Here is a 21,774-nt window from a genome sequence, read left to right on the forward strand (position 1 = left end):
CCATCACCCCCCTCCCCCTCCCCCCACCCCCATCAGCCCTCAGTTTGTTCTCAGCATTCAAGAGTCTCTCATGGTTTGCCTCCCTCCCTTTCCCCCACTATTTCCTCCCTTCTCCCCCACAGTCCTCCGTTAAGTTCCTCCTAATCCTCCTATACGTGCAAACATATGGTATTTATCCTTCTCTGCAAAAATATGGAACGCTTCACGAATTTGCATGTCATCCTTGTACAGGGGCCATGCTAATCTTCTCTGTATCGTTCTGATTTTAGTATATGTGCTGCCGATGTGAGCACAGGACTCTCATTTTATAAATACTGCAATGATGAGTCCAAGAATGTCCATGAGATTCTCAGTGTTAATATTCTGTTGCATTTGCAGACCAGGTATCCTAGATGGTCTGGGGCAATGAGGATGGACCGATGGGGGTTGTAGATCAGTACTAAGGGGTGAGATTAGTGAAATCAAGTTACTGCCATGTGGGTATGAAGGCAACCTAGTTAGTGTAAAGGACTGTCAAGTGTTTTGATGGCCCAGCTGATCATCTGAATGAAAACTTTGGCTGAAGTCAGGATGAGGGGCGATCAGGGAAGGATCAATGTCAAATTAGGAGAGGAAAAGAGTGGGTTTACACGGTATATGCCAGACCAACAGAACTGTGATAATGAAAATGTTCCATACCTACACTACCAAATATGGTAGCCACCAGCCACATGTAGCTACTGAACCCTTAAAATATAGCTAGCACAACTGAGTCACTGAATTTTAAATTTTTTTTAATTTTCATTAATTTAAGCTGAAAGAGCCACACGTGACTATTGGCTACCATACTGACTAGCCAGGTATATATAATCACCACGGATAAGAAACCAGCCCTTGTGCCTGCCTCAGGCCCAAGGAGGACCAGCAGGATCCCATTCAGGGAAGCTTCACTGATAGGACCCTAAAGAACCAGGGAAGGTAATGAGAAAGGTTTGAATGAGTACACGCAGACATATAAAAAATTGACATCATGATCAAGTCAAACTCTTTGACTTTATGAGTGTGTATTCAGGGGGCCAAGCAAGATGCCCATCTGGTGGGGGTCTGGAGTAAGGTGCCAGAGCCCGAGGGGAAGGAAGATGGCATTCACATGGGAGGGTGATCTGGCATTGAATGGACATTCACACAGAGCAGGGGTAATGGTGGCAATGGGAAACTGATTACACTCAGGGTGACTGAGCAAATAAATCAATAAATAAAGAATAATTGGAGCTAGATTTCTCATCTTCAAGGAAGAGAGGTACAAATATGGAAAGAGCATAAAATGAACTTTGTTTCATTGGACTGCCACTTGAGTTTGAGTGTGAACGCATAATTTTCATTATTTATAGACATATACAAAAGTGAATATAGATGGAAATATGTGGTAAAATTACCTAGCTCTGTGGACTGCGAGGGCCTGGGAGCAGCAACATCCCAAGAGCAACAAGCACACCTATTTTCCAGACTGTGGCTTCTAAATACCATTCTCCACTACAATGAACAAGGTTTCCTTGGAAAAATGACTGATTCCAGGGTTGGGACTCAAAAATGTACAATATAAGCTTGTATAAAATGTATAATATGTTTTGTGCCAGAAAGTTGAGGAAGCACTTCTAGAATGAGGGAGACACATCAAAAAACAATAGGAGCCAGGCTCACAGGACTACACATATGCAAACCGGGACAATTTGAGCCCCCAAATAAGGAACGATAGTAACACATCATAACCTGCTTGAGTAAAAGGGAAATCCATGTGTCCATACTAATATCAGTAAATATCTGATTGAATAAGGGAAAAACTGGACATCATGTGCCACCTGTTTGAATACAATAAGAACACACCAATCCTTCTGTGATTTTCCTGCCAATGAAGCATAACCTGAATGTATCATAGGGAAACATCGGATGGACCCAAACTGAGGGCCATTCTACATCATGAAGGGCCTGCATGCTTCAAATTATGTCAAGGTCATGAAAGTCACGAGAAAAGTCTGAGAAATTGTTCCGGATTAAAGAAGACCAAAGGCATTCATTCACAAAGATACCACGTGATTCTGAATTAGATACTTCTACGATAAAAACATTCTTGGGACAATTGGTAGAAACCTGAATGATGTCTGACATACCTATGGGGCCAATGCACTGTAAGGGAAAATCTTTGGAGAGGTCTCAGAAAGATGTTCTTCTCTGGCAAAAAGAGAACAGTATGTGGGAATCTCTTCCCTTCCACCTGACATGGACATGTGTATGCCAAGCCTGCTGTCCATGGATGTGGCAACCCTTTTGCCCACAGGGAAATGGCCCTAAAAACTCAGAGAAGCCAGGCTGACATTGTTGAGCTACTAAATTAACAAGCCAACAAACTGGCTACCTCCAGATTTCTTGTTATGGGTGATTTACTACCAAATCCAAACTGTTGAAGTTAAAAAGAAAATTCTGCCAGTAGGCAGCACTGGTTCTTCTGTCTGCAGAAAGGGGCCAAATAGTTTAATGCTTTCTCCTCCTATAGGCTGCTGTCCACCCCAGCCAATGGCTCCTTCCTTTATTTCAGCTTCCCATCCCCCACCTCCAGTCACTCAAGACTGGAGTTGCTGACTGACACTTGAAATGCCCTTCTGACTGGCAGATTCCTAGGGTACAACTCCTCCTTATTTGACATCAGTCCCTCCCTTCACCCTCCCCCCCCCACACACCACAACTACGTACTAAAACAGAACAAAAGTGTATCTTACCAGAACAAGAAATCACATATATAATTATAGCTTGTCACAGATCCTGTGTAGACTGCAAAAAAGTCAATGATAAAGATGAAGAAAGTAGTTTTCTTTTGGACTTTAAGTCTCATGCTCTCTCCTCAGAATATTTCGCCTAGTGTGTAACCTGCATCCTCTTCTCACATTTCTACCTCACAACTGCATACATACTCAGAATCACTTCCCTGCCTTCACACCGAAAGGGGATCCCCCACCTCATCCACTCTCGAAGACTGGGCCTGAGAGATCGATGTTGATACCACACCAACTTCAAAACCCTTCCCACAGCTCTGAACATGCTGGTAATCTTCAATTTGTTGGGTACATCTCATGCATAGGAACGGACCTATGGATGCAAGCATGGGAAATCCTCTTGACTGCTCACGATACAAGCTGGCATTTCCACAGCTTTTTTCTGATTATAAAATCATCAGAAACTTTCATTCAATTTACTATTTTTTCCTAAATTATCACGTCTGGCAAGAAACAACCAAAGATAATCTAGGTGTCAGGAAGGGCACAGAGGATTGTTTTGAGCGGACTCCCAGCTCGTACCCTGCCTGTGTGCCCTGGGAGGCAGCTCGCATGTTTCTGGGGAAGCTGCCAACCCTTCCCATAAGGCGGGCACAGAGGGGTGAATGCTGCCCCCTTCTCCGAAAACACATGGAAGCCCTAACTCTGGAAACTATGAATGTGATCTTTTCTGGAAAAAGGCGTAAACCTAACTCCAGTGATATGTGTCCTTTTAAGAGAGAGGCAGACGGAGATTCGAGTCACAGAGACATACAGAGACTATATGAAGACAGGGACAGAGAGTAATGTGTTCACAAGCCAAGGAAAGCCACCAGAAGCTGGGAGAGAGGCATGGGGTGATTCTTCCCCGAGCCTTCAGAACCAACCCTGCTGATGTCTTGATTTCAGGCTTCCGCTCTATGACGTGGCAAGAGAATAGACCATGGGTGTCTTAATGTTTAAGCCACCAAATTTGTGGCCATTTGTTAAGCAACCCTAGGGAACTAATATGGCGGGTAAGGCAGTTCATTTAGGGGCGGGCTCTGTCCGGAGAGGAAATCGTTTTCTGTCTCAGTTATCATAACATCAGACCAGTAGGCACAAAGTCTCTGGCTACTTCCCTTCAGTCCCTTTCATAGGCACAACTGGAAACTAAGAGAAGAGATGGAGAGCCCTCAAACAAACGGGGACCTCAAACACCTTCTGAGAGCGTCTGACACCAAAGGCACCAGAAGGGAATTCGGCATGAGGAGGGGCACCCCTGCCGGGTGTCCTGGATCGGTGGCCTGGGCTGCGTTGGGCTTTGCGTATGGCCAAGGCTTGGCTCTTCTGCCCCCCACACAGCACTCCTGTTTTGAGAACAAAAGACAAGTATGTGGGAATCAGCCAAAGCTCCGTCAACCGTGCTGTGTCCGAGGGCCACTCTTCAGTGTGGGGTCTACCCCTGTGGGAGCGCCCAGCACAAGGGCACAGGGAGACAGACGTGGGCAGGTAGGTGAGAAATCTAGAGATGCAGATACCAGGTCAATGGGAGGGCAAAGAAGGGAAAGACCGATGTGACGACACTGCGCCTCTGTGGTCTCCTCTTTCCTGTTCCCTGGTGTCCTCAGACTCGAGGTTCTCTACAGGGTCTATAGGGGGGAGGGCTGTACCCTCATGCCTGGGACAGCACCCGCTTCTTTATTCACTTCACATGTACACCATGGATACTTTTCACCTCCACAACAGCCTCTACAACACCACCAGCCTCTCCCTGCCAGCTTCCCAGTGCACACTTTAAAATCTCATCAGCTACGTTACTTTTAAACTCCAGAAAGAAAATGGAATTCAGTAGATGTTATTAAAGAACATCTACTGACCCATTTTTACAAAAAAACAAAACAAAAAACTCCTAAAAGCACTTTAGTCAATCAATCAATTGATATGTTAGTTTCTCCATCTGGACATCCAACCACCAACCCACTCATCCATCCTTCTGTGTGTGTGTGTGTGTGTGTGTGTGTGTGTGTGCACGCGTGCGCGCACGTACGTGTGTGTCTGTATAAAATACATGCATCCAAAATGTCTGGAATTATGTTCACCTGCTGTTAACAAGAATTAGCTCTCTGTGGTGTGATTTGGAATAATTTTTTTACTCTCTTCTTGGCTCTCATCTGAATTATTTGAATTCTTTACTTTGGACACACGTTACTTTTAGAAAAAAATTAAGGCACTACAGTCATTATTCTAAAAGAAATATTAAAAGGGCTATAAGTGGAAATAGAAAGAAAGGAGAAGGAGAAGAAAAAGGAGACGTGGGGAAATGGAAGGGGAGGGGACCGGAAGGGAGGGAAGTGGCAGAGACGGAAAGCTGGGTGAAGCCATTATCTGTATGCCCACTTTAGAAACCCTAAGGCCCAGAGTAGGGCCTCCCATCCTGTTCTTACAAGTGACCCCCACAGAGAGCTAATGGAAGAGTCTATAGAGACTCAGTAGGGCCCAAACACCAACCACCTCCCCTACAAAAGAAAGCCTGGCAGCCATGGCCAAGGGCCATCCAAAGGGTGACACCCTGGTAGGCTCCCAATGCTGTGGAACGGACCCACATCCTGGTTCCTCTAGCTCACTCTCTTGAGGATTTGATCTGAGAGGCCAGAAACTTTCAGCTACAGAGTGGATGATATTGTAGCCTCTCTGGTTCAAGCTCCCATTCAGAGTTCCAGGACCACCACCACATCTTGGACTTCAAAGTGACCTTCAACAAGTCACTATATCTCTCTGAGCCTCAGGTTCCTCATCTAGGAAATGGGGACATGAGACCCACTCTGGCAAGGTGCTGAGCCCAAGTGTACAGGACACAGGCAGGCCCCACGGCTCTTCCTCGGCAAGCACACAGCCCAGTAAGAGACCCACAATGCAAAGCAAATCAGCACAGATCTACTGATCCTGTGGTAAGCTGCAAAGATAATGGAGCCTGAAAATTCAGATCAGCAGCATAATAGTTAAGACCTATCAGGGCATCTGGCTGGCTCAGTTGGTTAAGCGTCCAACTTCGGCTCAGGTCATGATCTCACAGTCTGTTGAGCTCGAGCCCCACATCGGATTCTGTGCTGACAGCTCAGAGCCCAGAGCCTGCTTTGGATTCTGTGTCTCCCTCTCCCTCCGCCCTTCCCCAACTTGTGCTTTGTCTCTCTCTGTCTCTCAAAAATAAAAACATTAAAAAAGTTTTTGAAAAAAGAAAAAACCATAACTAAGACCTATTGAGCAATGTGTTTCACACTTCTTTATCATTTAATCCTCATAACGGCCCTAAGAGGTGGGCACTTCAATTACTCCCCTTTTATAAATTAGGAAACTGAGGCACAGGAGGTTAAGAACTTGGCCTCCGTCACAAAGCTGGCAGATGGTAGCATTTTATTTTAATTCAGTCAGTCCATCCCCTAAACACTATGGCCTATGCTTACTCTAACAAATAACCTGTGGCTTTCATTTTCGGCGAGGTTACATCTCTAGATAGGAACGAGGCATGCAAACATACATAAAAGAATGCACTGTCATCGGTTTAAGAAGACACGTGTGCAAAGCACAGAGGTAACTGGAGGCTAATAACCAAATACCCGAGAGGGTCGGGGAAGATTTCCTCGAGAGGGATGAAACTCAATCTTGGTTTTGAAGGATGAAGGGGAGTTTTTCTGAGTTAAAAAAAATACATCAAAGGGAGGCCCAGACAGAAGCAGTAGTTTGGGTAGGCAGAGGAGAAAAGAAAGAAGGAAGGAAGGAAGGAAGGAAGGAAGGAAGGAAGGAAGGAAGGAAGAGGAAAGAAAAGAAAGGAAAGGAAAGGAAAAGAAAAAAAAGCAAAGCAAAGCAAAGCAAAGAAAGCAGCACGGAACATCGAAAACGTTTAATGGAGATCAAATCAAACACTAAGAGCACTAATGCGCTGTGCAGAGGAGCACACAGCACCCAGAGGCAGTGACACCTGGGGCCGGAGACCAGGCTGACCAGAAGATGCAGGGCAAGGGCCGGACAGGACGGCCCGAGAAGGCGTGAGACGCAGAGGGGCCAGCAGCTGGAGGAAGATGCAGTGGGGCCGCCCTGACAGGGACTCAGTGCTCAACCTGCGTGCGCTGGCCGTCCGGGCTCCAGTGGCTTCTCCCTAGAGGAACAGAGGACAGAGGCCCCTAGGACAGATGGCCTTTTACTGAGAGCCCAGAACCATGACCTGGGTTTCCAGAGGCCGGCCCCAGCTCTGGCCTCACCGCACTGGAGACCTTGGTCTTTGCCAGGCCCACGCTGGTGGCTTGAGTTGGAGGGTTTTTCCTATTTTGTCCCATCTCCCCCTTTCTCTTACCTCCCACCAAGTGTTTGGCACCTCAAGAGGCTGCTTATGGGCGCCTTGCCTTCCAACAACCCCAGTTTCCGGTGACAGATTAACCAAAGCCAAACAACAGAACTTGCCCCCAGAACAGAAAAAAAAAAAACGAAACCCCGGCCCTGCCTTGCTGCCTTTGGAAGTCCTCCGTCAGCTGCCTCCTGACCTCCCTGCCTCTCACCAAAGACACCAAAAAAGGAGAAATCAGAGATGAAGGAAGCTCGCATATTCATTTATAACAGTTCACATACTCTCCGCATTACCTCACAGCCCGATCCTAGGTTCCACACGTGAGTACAAACCTCATCTCTGAGGCCGGTTCAGACTCGGCTCCAAACAGAAGGGCAACACGTAAGGAAGACTGCTTTCGAGGACCCCGGAGGCTCAGAGCAGGGGGCGCCTGGGCCGTCACCTAAGGAGCCACCTGTTTCCGGGGCCCCCCAGCCCTGCAGGATTGGCTCTGGGTCATTCAGCTCATGAGGGAGACTCTAGAAGTCAAAGCTCACACTTTGGACTCTTCAAGGTTAACAACCATACTTTGAACCCCATTCTTAGGGAAATAAGATGTCGGGATTTGAGGGTGGGGGTTGAGGGAGTTTAACAACAGCACAAGCAAGGAAAATACGAGCAGAGCCTTGGCCAGGACCCCTGGGTGTTTTACACACATAGTTGTCTTCATCCTCAGAGTTCTTCAAGGAGATTATCCGTACCACCACTTTCTTTATCCAGGGAGGGAGCGGAGGTCAAGAAAGGCTCAGAGACTTGACCACAGTGAATCGGTGAATGAGAGGCCAGGTCAGAAGTCAGTCACGGCCCACACTCAAATGAGTCATTCTGCCTACATGACATCGCATTCAGGAATCCCTTGAGTAACTGTCACCTCTTCCAGGGAGGCCTATGGGGTTTGTCAACCCTCTCAAGGGCTTATCTATGGTAAGACTTGCAGGTGGAGCGCGCCTGCCAGGGCAGAATGTCAGAGGGCTCTCTCACCCCGGCCCTGGCTCGGAAGCCTTTGAGTTATTAATCAGGTCAGACCAGTTTCTCCAGTTCCCGGCTAGGACAACTTTTTACGTGTTAACTAGTTGATTCTTGTAGGGTTTAGCTCACAAGGCAAGTATTTGTGGCTTTTCTCCTGGGGCAACACGCTGAACAAATAGGGCAGGCTTCCTCCCAGGAACCCTGGCTCCCTCGCTGCCGGTCCACCAAGGGCCATGCGGCCCAGCTCTCCTCGGGTCTCACTGGGCTCTAGTGTAGCTGCTGGTCCCCCCAGGGCCTCCCTGCTGGGGCCACTGTTGATTCCACCTCTAGCCACCAAGGCTGGGGACAGTTCTCTCTTGGGCTGGGGACAGCCACTCCCCCCCCCCTTTTTTTTTTTAAGCGGTTCTCAGGGATGCAGCTAGAGAAGCATTATAGTGTGCGATCAAGCCACATCCGTATCCATAGATGTCCTTTGACAGGCCCGGGACTAAGGTGGTGGCGACAGCCCTTCTTCCTCTCCTCGGCTGCCACCCCGCCATCACAGACACGTGTGTGGCCCCCACGCTCTTAGGTCTGAAGGGCTGGGCCCCCAGGCAAATGAAGCCCTTGCAAATAACGCCATAGACAGTGTGCCCTCTGTCTCCCCAGCACACAGGCTTAGCCTTGACCGAAGCCCCCTCGAGCTGACTTCAATAGGCAGCATTTCTCCCTGATGAAAGTACGAAAGTGTCACCCATTTTGACGGGTCTGTATGCCATTCCTAGAATTTCACTTACTTCCTAGAGAAAAATTAGATTGGGCTCAAAATGCATCTGCTGCTTCAGAGACCGAATCTGAAGTACCAAACAAGAGGAAATAAGTTATGAATTAGAAAGATGTTTTGAGGCACAGAAATGACGAATGACAGGCTGGGGTTTTAAATCATGTCTTACAGAAATGTAATATTTTTATGCCTTTTAAAACTGTCTGATTCCACGAGAGCTATTGTTTCTTTGCATATGTGGTACTTCGGAACAAGCTGAGACACGGTGAAATGTGGAAGGTCATTAATGACCAGGGGTAACACCAACTGTACTTGAGATTGATCTTCAGCTTTAAGCAAAACAATCACACCCAAATGACTGCTTTAATTTTTTCCTTAAATGTTAAAAGGACAAAAGTCATTGCTATAAATATTGCCCGTCAGAAATTTTAACTTTTCAGCGACTGGAGTTTGAATTTTCTCTTATGTTCAAATAGAAACTGAACTTCAGATTTAACAAAAGAAAAGTATTAATGTATTGATCATTACATTATTACACTGATGTATTAATACATTAATGTATTAATCATTGATCATACCACTTTTTTCCAGGTATCATTTAGGCTCTCACCACGCAGGTTGGAAATTTTATTTTTATATCAAAAGTTGAAAAGCAATTGCCCTAAATCACTGAACTGATTACATAAGTTCTAGAAGCTTGTGCATTCGTGGGGGAGTGTATGCATGCCTCACACGTGTTGGAAATATGGCAGCCACGGCTTTCTTCCTCCGTCCTAACGGATTACAATGGAAAGGCCATCCACTGAGGTGATATCACCCCACTTTGAGAACTTTTTTTTTCTTTTTATCGATTGTGCTTTGTTACAGCCCAGCTACTTCGTTCGGCTTTGCACACCGTTCTCTGCAACCCAACCCCCATGCCCTTCTAGAAGAAGGGTGACCTCAAGTGGGAAACAATCCCCAGCATCTTCTTAGGGCTTTGATTTTGTGGGTTTATTTTACACATCCTAATTCTGCAGGAAACTCCCTGCAGATGTGGAGAAGCCCTCGATCACTGACCTCTTGTTAAAAGACAAACAGCCAGAAACCAGAAACATGACCGGGAAGATAAACAGCTGTGCAGGTCTCAGCTGCTTGCCAGAATGGCAACATCTTCAGAAACGAGCCTCATGTTCATTTTTACCAAGGCTGGGCCTTCAAGTTCCTTTGTTCAGTGAGAGACAGCAAAAGCACAGCACACATACCTTCCACCCCTTACCCACACCCGTGACAGACATCACTAATCAATTACTGTAGCCTGTCCTTTTCCTCTGAGCCTGAAGTCCCAGAATTCTTCTCAAAGAGGAGTCCAGCCAGACTCCACAGCACCAGATGAAATCTATTTGCCATCCTGGGAGTCTAGGTGCTAAAGGATGAGGATTATACAAAAATCCTCATGGGGTAAGAGGAAGGGGATACTTTATTCAAGTCCTAAACAGAGTAGGAAGTGCTGTTTCATTGAAGCACCATATCTAAACCCAAAACCCTTGATTTAAGCAAAGAACCATCAATTAAAAGAAGATGCTGGTGCTGGTGACTATTTGCATTAACTGGATGTGAGCTCTGTACCAGGCACTGCGCCAAGCACCTCTCCTGTATTGTCTCATTTAATTAATCAAAGATGACTCTGATGTTAACATGACCCAGGATCCAAGGCTCATTTCTCAGATCCAACATGTTTCACAGATGAATGTAGCAACCGTCACAGGACAGCTGTGTGCCAAGAGTGCTCTCACCCTCCCAGGACCTGAGCTCCATTAATTCTGCTCAAGAAGGAGGGCCTTCCTGAAATCCAGTGCAACTCTGACCCATCTGCTCCAGTCTGTCACTTAGCCACATTCTATTTCTCAAAGTGCAGCTTCAAAAAGCAGCAGGCTCCATTACATAGTCACACTTTGCCCCAGATGGACAGTGCAGCTTTCAAGAAGAATATATACAGTTTCTGTCTTCCATCTACCATATCTGCCGGCATTTCTGAGAGCTCTAAGGGCCACAGATCTATCTAGCTGTAGATCCAGATGATGCCAAGGGCTTCATCTCAGAGAACTGGAGAGAGAAGGAAGCTATGGTCTTTCTTCTCCCTGGCCTGGGTCAGAATTCTTTACCCCCATGGGCCAGCATTCGGCCGTAGACGTGGCCAATGCCAACTCCAGCCCTCGGGGATTCTCCTGGGTACCAGCCTTGCACCAGCTGCCCTCAGAGCTGGGGAGCGAGAAAATAACAAGAATGATGATGAAAATAATAAAAATGAGAGTTACCAATTTTACTGGGTGCTTAGTAAGTGCCCAGGAAATGTGCCAAATGCTTCACATACGCTCTCATGCTTAATCCCCAAACTCTTCTATGACCTGTTAATTCAGAAAGGCTGTTGCTGATTATCTCTTGGAGGAAGGGTTCTAGGGAGACCATGTGTTGGTTTTAAAACCGGGATTCTGGCAACATCCTTTAACTGTGTTTCCCCATTTGCAAGGAGCGAATTCCCCTTGTTTGTCCATAGTACTATTCTTCCATAATGTGAATTCTAAATCTTAAAAAACTGTCTTTCTTTAAATGCTTTCATCCACTGAATTCACAAGGACAACAGCGGGCTGGGAGGTTATGAGCTTCTTGAGGGCAGAGGTTGTGTCTTACTCATCCCTGAGTTCTACATACTTGGCATAAAAGAGCAGAGAAATGTTAGTTGAGGATAAAGGATCAGAGGGTGGGAGGGGAAGGAACGCAGAAGCCACAACGTTCTGTAGTAGTGTCTTGCCAGCTAAAGTCCACGCTTTTTCAACAAGCATCTACTAAGCCTAACGAGAAAGAAAGGCTTGTGTCTGCTTTGGTACCGCCTTAAAAATTGGGGGTTTGATGCAAACACTACCTCTATGGAGAGGGAAACAGCACTGAGTAAAGATTGAACCAAAGACTTACTAAGTGTCCTCCAGACCAGCTGCAATACCTAGCACCCTGGGTCTGGCTAATTCTTGGGAAAGTTAGAAGTACCCACACCGATGCCATGGGAATGTCCCCTGGTACCACTGCCCTTCTGCATAGTACCAGTTGCCAGCCACTCAAACCCACACTCTTCCTGCCCAGAACTGTAGATGCCAGAATGACAAGGCTCCTGGCCAAGAAAAAGACAAAGGCTCGGCCTAATGAGAGCATGTGGAGGGTGAGAAACTCAAGCTGAGAGGCCCCCACTTCAGAAATGGGAAGCTGATACGGGCAGCTGTTTGGAATCCTGGTGGGCAATCTCCCAAGCCCATGACACATTAAAGGTCTCAAGCAACGGGACTTCAGGTTGGCTGGGACCCACCCCCCAGAAACCATACCTGAGAGTTGAGCCTACGCACACTCCTCCCGACGCCCTGTAAGCCTAGAGATCCCCGAGGAAGGGGGCCCACACTCCCGGTCTGACCTGTAAGAGGTCGGGATAACCTCACATCCCATCCTGCTTCTTCAGGCAGGAAGCACGACCCACAGGAGCTCCCTCCACCATGACCTTGCAGCCAGCCAAGAGGGGCGATGTCCTTCTCGCCCTGGCATCCCAGGCTCCGCCGGAGGAACACTACTGTTAGGGTGACATAACAGTGAGGTGGGAGGGGACACTCGAGTGGAATCTGGGAGAGCTAGACTGGACCCCAAGCTAACAGTTTTAGTCAATGGATTCACCACTGCAGCATTTAGCGGGAGTCTCCTGTGGACCCGGCAAGTTCCAGGTACTGCTGACACGGCACAGACAAAACAGACAGCTGTCATCAGGGGTAACGATCCCCTACCTTAACCTCGTGATGGCCACTGGGTTGTGCAAAATGTTAACATCACGAGACTTGAACTTGGTTACAAATCCCAGGCATAGTGCATTCTAACTGCGTGACCTTGGGTGCCCAACTTCCCTGGGCTGGTGAGGAGGATTAAATTAGGGAGCCATTTGGAGGCTCAGGGCTAGACCCTGAACAGGGTCCAGGCCTCCGGACCTGGGGTTCCTCCTGCTATATCCACAGTCAAGAGTTTCCATCCATGCATGCACCCATGCACACGTACACATCATCCTTAAAATAAGACCTGACGTCCTCTACATATTTGATCTTGCTCGGATCCTCATGGCCACCTGCAGTGTAGACATTCGTGGCACCCGTGAAAATGACTGTCATGTGCAGACCGCCCACTCCAGGAGGCATTAGCAGACTAAAGGCCCCAGCTGCTGGGCGCTGAAATCCATCACTGAAGCAAGCACTGGCACTTTGCTGAGCTTCCCAGGGGCAATAGCTGAGCCAGGTGGGGGCAGAGGTGGGGGCAGGGGGGTGGGTACTGAGACAAATCTGTTCCCAGGAGACACAGATGCCTCTGACCACGGACTCTGACTCCAGGGCTCCCCCATACGTCCTAGTTGAACACTTCTTGGAAATCCAGGAACCCCCCGCCGCCCCCACCCAGCTTTCCCTCCTTTCCTCTTTCAATCAAGAACAGACCTGCACTGCTGTCTGACCATTCTCTTAGCCTGTCTGTTTCCCCTAATAAATTCCTTACATTTAATCCTGTCTTGGTGTCTGCTTCTTGTAAGACCCTGACAAACAGAATCATACAATCCCTGTTTTACAGATGGGGAGGCTGAAGGTCAAGGGGCAGGTATTAGCCCACTGTCACACAGGGGCAGGGAAACGAGCAATGATTCAGGATCAGCTCTTCGTGAATCTAAATGGCACGGATGCTTCCTGCCTCTCCACTGAGAGCCCTGCGGATGGATGGGCTCCAAGGTGTTATCTGTGAAGCTGTACGCCCCTCCCCAGGTCCCGCAACTGATTAGTGGTGGGCCAAGACCGGAGCCCAGGTTTTCAGAGCGCAAGTCTGGGACTCCTCCTCCCTCCCCGCCACGCTCCAGAGCCAGACCGCATCGGAGGCGGCCCAGCTACGCAAGCCTCTGCGGGTCAGCCCGCCCCATGGTGCCTGCAGAGCCACAGCAGGTTTTTGCATTTAGTAAGTGTGTTTGGAGACAATCATTTCATAAAAGCTAATCCACTCTGAGTCGGAGCCAGCCGCGACTGATAACTCCAAGTTTCCCCAAATACAGAGTTCAGATGCAAAGCCACATTTCTTCCCAGTGATCTGGCCGCCGGAGACCTGACTGTCTTCAGATGTAACCGAGTGTGCGTGTGTCCACATCCAAATTTTCTTGGCCTGCCCCCGTCGGGGATTTCAGAGCTGCTTCCCCAATGCCAGGAGCAGCCTGACGAAGGGCAGCCACCCCTCCGTCACCATCACAGGCCAAACACCTAGGTGGCTGGGGGAGATGCCCAAACACCACCTCAGGAAAACCAATCAAGGCCGTCTAAATGACTGTAGCAGAGAGATGGGAGCGGAGACAAACAGCTTTGCCGGCCAAGGGCCAACGGGAGGAGTGCAGTCAGGAGTCGAGCTCAGGTCTCTGACTACGCCCCAGAAGACACACAGGTGGGAGAGCAAATTAGCACGGCCTTCCTCCCCCCTCGCCAGGGCCAGACGGCAGTGACCGCCACTAAGCGGGCTTGTTAGGGACTGGTCCATTCCAACCTCTGCTGTGTCAACTGATGTCTGTTTTATTTTAAGTTACTCACTGAACTAGCCTCGCCCTCTCTCTTGGCAGCCAATGGAGCATGGCTGAGTGATGGCTGCAGCAGAGGCACAGAGAGAAAGTGAGAGAAAGAGAGGTGGTTTAGAAAATGGTATTTTTGGGGGCGCCTGGGTGGCTCAGTCAGTTGAGCACCCGATTTCGGCTCAGGTCATGATCTCACGGCTTGTGAGTTCGAGGCCCGCATAGGGCTCTGTGCTGATAGCTCAGAGCCTGGAGCCTGCTTCAGATTCTGTGTCTCCCTCTCTCTCTGCCCCTCCCCTACTCACACTCTGTCTCTCTCTCAAAAATAAAAAAAGATTAAAAAAAAAAAAAAAGAAAACAGCATTTTAGAGCCGAAGGAACACAGTGCAAGAAGCACTCTCTCCAACCGGGTCCCAGAAGAACAGAGAAGGCAGGAAGGAAAGAGCTAACAGCAAGGGCTTTGCTGTGTGCCAGGTACAGTGCAAACTGAGTTACGGGCATTATGTCATCTGACCCTCATTGTGCCTCTAGATGACTGATGCTATGATCATTTCCATTTGACAGAAGAAGAGACTGAAGTTCCGAATGGTAAAGCAGTCCTCTAAAGGCCTCCCACCTAATAACTGGTTGGGCCCGGACTTTAACAAGTCAGTCGAACTTTAGCCCTTACTTTATCAACCATAATAACATAGCATGTCCTGTGTTTACTGAACGCCCACGGTGTGTGCTCAATGTTTTAATTACATGAGCTCATGAACTTCTCACAGTAACCTTACAAAATATTGTTGTCATACCCATTTGTGAGACGTGAGAACTAAGACTCAGACAAGTGGGTTTTAGTAAAGGTCATATAGTTAGTAAGCGGGGGGGGGGGGCACAGCTGAAAGCAAGACGAAGTGGCTCCATGCACCAAGAGTATTTCTCATGGGTGCCCCTAGATGAGGCTGCAGCCACTCACTCCCCATGTGGCCCAAGAGGGCATAATACCAGCAATGATCCTGAATACTGACTGGGCATTTAAAGTGTCCTCAGTATGTAACTCAGCACTTTGTACAAATCATCTCATGAAAGCACTGCCACAGCCCTTGTCAGCTAAGTGGTGTTACCTTAATGTCACAACCTGAGGCTCAGAAAGGCAGGGTCACAAATGTAATCTGAGCAGAGCTGGAGTTCTACCTCAGGTCTGCCATACTGCCTGCCAACATGGCTTGTCACAGGAAATGACATCAACTCTTTCACCTTTCCACTCAAGTAAAGTATGTCTTTGGCTGAAGAATCCCTTCAAGGCAAGTTGTTAAGGAGACAGCAAAGGAAGTTTCTGGGTTTCATTCTGAAAAGGAGCCCCTAAAAGAAACTTCTAGAAGTTACGGGCATGTGGGTCACCCAGAGGCCTGGCCCCTTTTCTCTCTGACTTGAACTTTTCTCAGGCCCAAGCCTCCCACAGTCGGCCTCAGATTTCCCAGGATGCGGCTCTGGCCTTTCAAGTCAGGAAGATTCTAGCCGAAGCCTGAACTCACACTCAGCCTGGCCCACTCCCTGTCGCCAGGCAGCCTTATTTTTCCGCCCAGGATGATGAATCCAACCTGTCAGGAAAACCAGGACTATTTTTAGCTTCTGACTGATTTTTATCTAAATTTAACTTTGGGCCACGGCACCAGCAGTTATGTCCAAAGGGCAGACAACGTTTTCATGGCAACACATCATAACGGACACTTGGTATTCATTTGTCAGGTGCCCTGGCTGTGCCTTAAGCTAAAATAAAGACACACCACTCTTCAGGGAAAGGATCTTGATCTCGCAGGACTAGAGTCACAGACCCTAGATATTATCCAGCCCCCTCCTTTTACAGATGAAGAAGCCGAGGCCCAGTGAGCAGAGGTGACCGGAACCCCAAAGCTCGCTTTTTCGCCACGACACCGCCTTGCCTCTAGGGACCACAGTGAACAAATCAGACGCAACATCTGCAGAAGGCCGTCCTTTTTTAATTTTATAAATCATAACATCAAGAGCTCAGGGTGTGTTGAACCCTGATCTCCGGTCAGCAGTGGTAACTGTCTGGTTCAGCATATTTAATAAGCCAGTGGAAAGTGGACTTTTTCCAAGGTTCAGAGTTTTTAAAAAGTTCCAATTGAAACAAGCCTGTGCGGTATGCTGTTCTCTCTCCCCTGCTAGAGTCTGGCTCCTGGGGAGGAGGGCATTCTCACTTTTATGCACTGTTCTAGCTCCGGAGCCCAGAATAGCACTTGGCACACAGTCGACCAACGATAAATATTTATTAAATGGCAGGCTAACTGAATAAGTGAACAAATGAGTAAACACGAGAAAGATAAGCTTTAGGCCGGAACTAACAATTGGTAGGTAGGGGAGAACAAAGCCACAGGCAAAATAAATTGACATTAACCTTTTCCCTTCTTCCCCCCAAGATATGCGGCAGACGAGGTCTTATAGGAGAATCAGATAAAGGGGGTTTGCTCGGGCTGAAATAAAAGGCAACCTGAAATGCTCAAATCGTCCACACAGATGGCTAGCCTGTATGACTGAAGACTGAATTCAAAGGAAAAAAGAGGGGTGCCTGGGTGGCTCAGTCGGTTAAGCAACTGACTCTTGATTTCAGCTCATGTCATGGTCTCCTGGTTCGTGAGTTTGAGCCCCATGTCTGTGCTGTCAGCACAGAGCCTGCTTGGAATCCTCTCTCTCCCTCTCTCTTTCTCTGCCACTCCTTTGCTCTCTCTCTGTCTCACAATAAATAAAATAAACATTAAAAAAAAAAAAAGAAAAACAAATAGGACGGAGAGAAATTAACAAAGGAGAGCACAAGAATGCACCACACAGCCTGCAAGGAACATTGGGGTCACGGTGGATGTGACAGCCAAATGCACCCCTGTACTAAGCCTCTCCCTGGAGCCCGAATTCTTCATGTTTTCAGAGTCAGATCGCATCAGAGGACGCACGGCCAATCAGCGAGGCATTAAGAGCGTAGCTTTACTTTTTTGTCCCTTTCTTCATTTTAGTAACTACAGACTGTATTCGCTACAGTACATGTGTTTAAACTGAGAAATCGCCATTCTCTCATAGGCACAACTGAATTAATGTATATATCCTGAGGCTCAGATGATATCAGGTGTCCCAGGCCCCACACTGTAACACATTTATTTTCACAACAAGGTCACTAAATACAAAAACACAAAAGGTTGTATTTGTGTATCTTTTAAGGCACACGATATGGGGAGTGAGGTGAAGAAAAAGCAGCAAGGCAAAAAGCAGGATTTATAAGAAAAGAAATCCAAAAAAAAAAAAAAAAAAAGAAAAGAAATCCAAATATGGCTTTATTTATTGAACACCCGTCATATGTTCAGCACCACACCATAAAGGATTACGGGGGGGCAGGAGGGGATGCTGGGATTTGGGGTAAGAGAAAGCAGAGGAGATTCAAAAGATAAATATAACAGAATTCTTGACTTCACAGAGCTCTAATTTATTAGGGAGATAAAACAAACACATTCACGTATAAAATAAATATACATAGTTAGCATATAAAAGCATTAGTGAACTGATTTATACATCATGTGATTCAGAAAGTTCCAGGAAAGTGAGCTCTAGGTGGTTCGGGGTCAGTCGGGGGGAGCTTCCTGAGAGAGGTGATCAGAACCTGGTGGAGGAAGGCTAAGATTTGCACTGGCAGGAGCTGCTTGACACAATGGTGGGCGGCAGAACTCTGTGAGACCCTCCGGAAGCATGGCAATGTGTGCATTTCGCAGAGGGACTGGAAGGCCACCGTAAACAGTTAAAGGGAGGACATGGAATAAAGAGTGGTCCAGAGGGGTGTTCAAGTTGTTAACTGCGTATCCCGTTCATGAGCACAGCTAACGTTTACTGGGCCTGCCCACCACCAGCTGCTTTCACACACTTATCTCCTTTGACCATCACTGCCATCTGAGGGGAAGGTCTAGTGCCCACTGATGGGGGACAACAGAGGATCATGGGGACTAAACATCACAGAGCCGGTGAAGGTCAGAGGCAAAACGCTGATCTCGGTCTGGCAGCCTCCCACCCCCTCTCTTCTCGCTATGCTTTCCCACTGCTGAATGAGTTTCATGCTGTCCAAAAAGAAATGGCTGTAGTCTTTCCCTGACCCTGCATCTCAGCTACAGCAAAAGGCACTCCTGATTCCTATTAGCAATACAGGTTTTTACTTTTCCGTCATCACCATCATACCACCGCCACCACCATGATCACTGTCACTATTACCACCACCACCGCCGCCATCAACATCATCACCATCAACATCATCACCACCACCACCTGATACCATCAACACCATCTCCACCACCACCACCATCAACGTCGCAACCAATGTCATCATCACCTCCGATGTTTTGAGTGTTTGCGCTGGACAAGATACTGGCTCTGGAGCAGGTATTAACATCAGACCCCTGACATGCACTGTCACCGAATCCTCACAACCACCTTCGATGGTATATGAACATCACTTTAATATCGCCCCTTTGTGGATTAGGAAACTGAGGCTTGGAGAAGTTAAATCACCTGCCCTAGGTCACATCAGTGGCCGAATCTGGGTTCAAACTGTGTCTTTCCTTCTCCCACGCCTTCCGCTTCATGCTATATACCCAACTGGCTAACCTCTACCCCTGGCAGCTTTGCGGAGTAGTTATATGAAATTATTAAGCAGATGTTCTTGCTCTACTAGAATGCAACATTTATTACCAAGGCGGAAACTGCTAGAGGATTTGCCATAATGTATTTTACATGCATATCATTAGAATTACTCAGGGGTGAGAGGGAAAAGAATTCCCAGGGAAAAATCTTTATTTATTTCTGGCTTTGAGGTCATCATAAACCCACGGTGTCCCCCGGACAAACTATCCAAAGTTTCTGGAGAATTTTTTTGTTTAATTAATGTCACACTCAGGAGTCAAATGGGCTCTAATTTAGCATTTTCTCTGACTTTCCTCTGATTTGCGCTTGGCATTTCAGCAGCTCAGCCCCAACTGCAGAAGGTTTAAAAGAAAATCCCTATGCTGTCACTACTCCTAGCCCATTTTACAGATGTGGAAATTGAGGTTTGCAGCACTCATGAATCATGTGATCTTGCGCCCTGACCTGAGCTCCAAAGAGGACTGGGGCTATGATATATCCTCAATTTGAGCCCCTTAGACCTTTCTGAGGACCTCTCTGGGAATCCAAGTTCCCTGCCCCCTTTTCATCCTCACATTTACCTCCTTCCTTCCACTGGACACGGGCTCTGGACAGATAAAAGATATCTAGGACCAGTGCCAGACTCGCCAGTACCAGATAGGCAGTCGGGTACTACTGAACTGAAGAATAAAGAGAAAACTCCATGTTGAAATCGAAAGGAAAGGAGGCGACCGCACTGGAGGCTACGGATAAAAGCCTGATTCCTCCGCATCAGAAACACCGCGCCTGCACATGAATGAGGAGTTTGTTGCAATGTTGTATATAACAAGCAACACATTTTCAGTATTGCGGGAAATATTCTGGAAATTATTATACACTCATAGAATGAAATACCATAAAGCTATGTAAAAGGTTGCTAGAGCACATGCAGTGTCAAAGGGAGCAAACACTTGATCTTTGGAGGTAAAAACCAAAACCAAAACCAAAACCAAAACACCCTTAGATGTTACAATTAATTCTTTGCTCCTTCCAGAGAGCCACAATATATAAACAGATATTCGGTGTGTCTATGGTATTACTTTTTCATGCTGGTATGAAAAGGACTCCTTAGGGAAGCAATAATAAAAAGAACAAGGCTGAGAAACACTTCTGTAGCAGAATCATTCCGTGACAGGGACAGTGCTGAAGAGGAGTGCTACGTGAGAAAGGCAGACTGTAGTGGGAAGATACCATTTTGGGAAAACACATCCATCCACAAAGCCAACATCCACACACACACAGATGGAGAGGTACATACCGTCATGGGGAAAACCAGAAATCGTCATTTTCAGCGGCATTCCTGGAGTCCTGGGCTTACAGATTACTGTGACCTTCTTACCTGCATTTTCTAATGTTCCCATCAGAAATATACTCCTTAAGATAAAAGGGGTGCCGGGTGCTTCCTAGGTATCAGACTATTGTTCATCTTGTGCAAAACCAGAGGGAACGGAAGAGCCATACCGGTCCCTGATATTTGCTGCTTCGTCCTTAATCTTTCTTCCTACCAACAAGCTTTTCTCTTGCCACCTGGGGACATGAATTCAACTTAACTCTAGGGATCCATGCTGGCCTTCCAGAGCCTGAAGTCTGAAGCACAAGACGACCTTCCTAGGCAGCCTGAAGTTCTGCAGGCAGTTTTCAGGGGATCTGAGGGAACACAATGGCCCCTTCCAAGAGCCCCCTGTGCGCCCCCCTCCTGCTATGCTCCCCCTGAGCTCCTTGCTGGCTCTCTGAATGATCCCATCTTCTTTCCAACTGGCCTCCCTGGGATTTAGTGGACTCCTTCTCCTTTCCTAAGCTACTACCATTTGTCCATCTCGTAGGCCTCCTCCCCACTGCAGGGCTAGAGAGAGCAAACACAAGCTCCCTCTACTCCCTTTGTGACCTTTAATTCTTTGTTGGGGTACTCAGTCTCCCACATGGCCCCCAATAACCAGAGCTTGCTCCTGTTCGCACCTTTGTGCAGTCTCCCCACAAACAGAATCGGGACCCATCTGTGTAACCAATGGAGAACGACAAAGGTAACAGGGTATGACTTCCCAAGCTAGGTCACTAGGGGGGCTGTACCTTCCACGCTGCCTCTTTGATCGCCTGCTTTGAGGACAGCCAGCAACCACATGAGGAAAATACTCAGCAGCCCCGGGAAGGGGGACTGAGGCCTCCTGCCCACAGCCAGCGCCAAACTGCTAGCCTGCGAGTGAGATACTTCAGACATTTGTCCCCTAGCCCCAGTCAAGCCTCAGATGACCGCAGCTCCAGCCAACTTCAGACTGCCACCTTATGTACGACACTGACCAGAGCCAGTCAGTCAAGCCACTGGTGAATCCTGAGCCACAGAAATTTTGTAAGATATACAAATCAAAACCACGAAGTGATACCACCTCATGCCTGTCAGAATGTCTAACATTAACAGCATAGGACACAACAGGTATTGGCGAGGATGCAGAGTAAAGGGAATCCTCTGGCACTGGTGGGTGGGAACATAATTGGTGCAGCTGCTCGGGAGAACAGTAAGGAAGTCCCTCAAAAAACTAAAAATAAGGGCACCTGGGTGGTTCTGTGGGTTAAGCATCTGCCTCTTGATTTCGGCTCAAGTCATGATCTCATG

The 21,774-nt window shown here is 47.6% G+C and overlaps 1 protein-coding gene and 1 non-coding gene across 2 annotated transcripts in view; both read right to left on the minus strand.

The window, feature by feature from the left end:
* THSD4 (thrombospondin type 1 domain containing 4) overlaps positions 1-21,774 on the minus strand; it is a 549,275-nt gene that overhangs the window by 342,223 nt on the left and 185,278 nt on the right. The gene's annotated exons all lie outside the window — the stretch shown is intronic.
* Positions 187-293, minus strand: LOC120235518. Its single transcript, XR_005529434.1, has one exon. It is a non-coding gene; the product is annotated as a U6 spliceosomal RNA (small nuclear RNA).

The sequence above is a fragment of the Hyaena hyaena genome, unplaced genomic scaffold (assembly GCF_003009895.1).
Source record: "Hyaena hyaena isolate Hyena2069 unplaced genomic scaffold, ASM300989v1 scaffold_130, whole genome shotgun sequence".
In the NCBI taxonomy this organism is placed as follows: domain Eukaryota; kingdom Metazoa; phylum Chordata; class Mammalia; order Carnivora; family Hyaenidae; genus Hyaena; species Hyaena hyaena.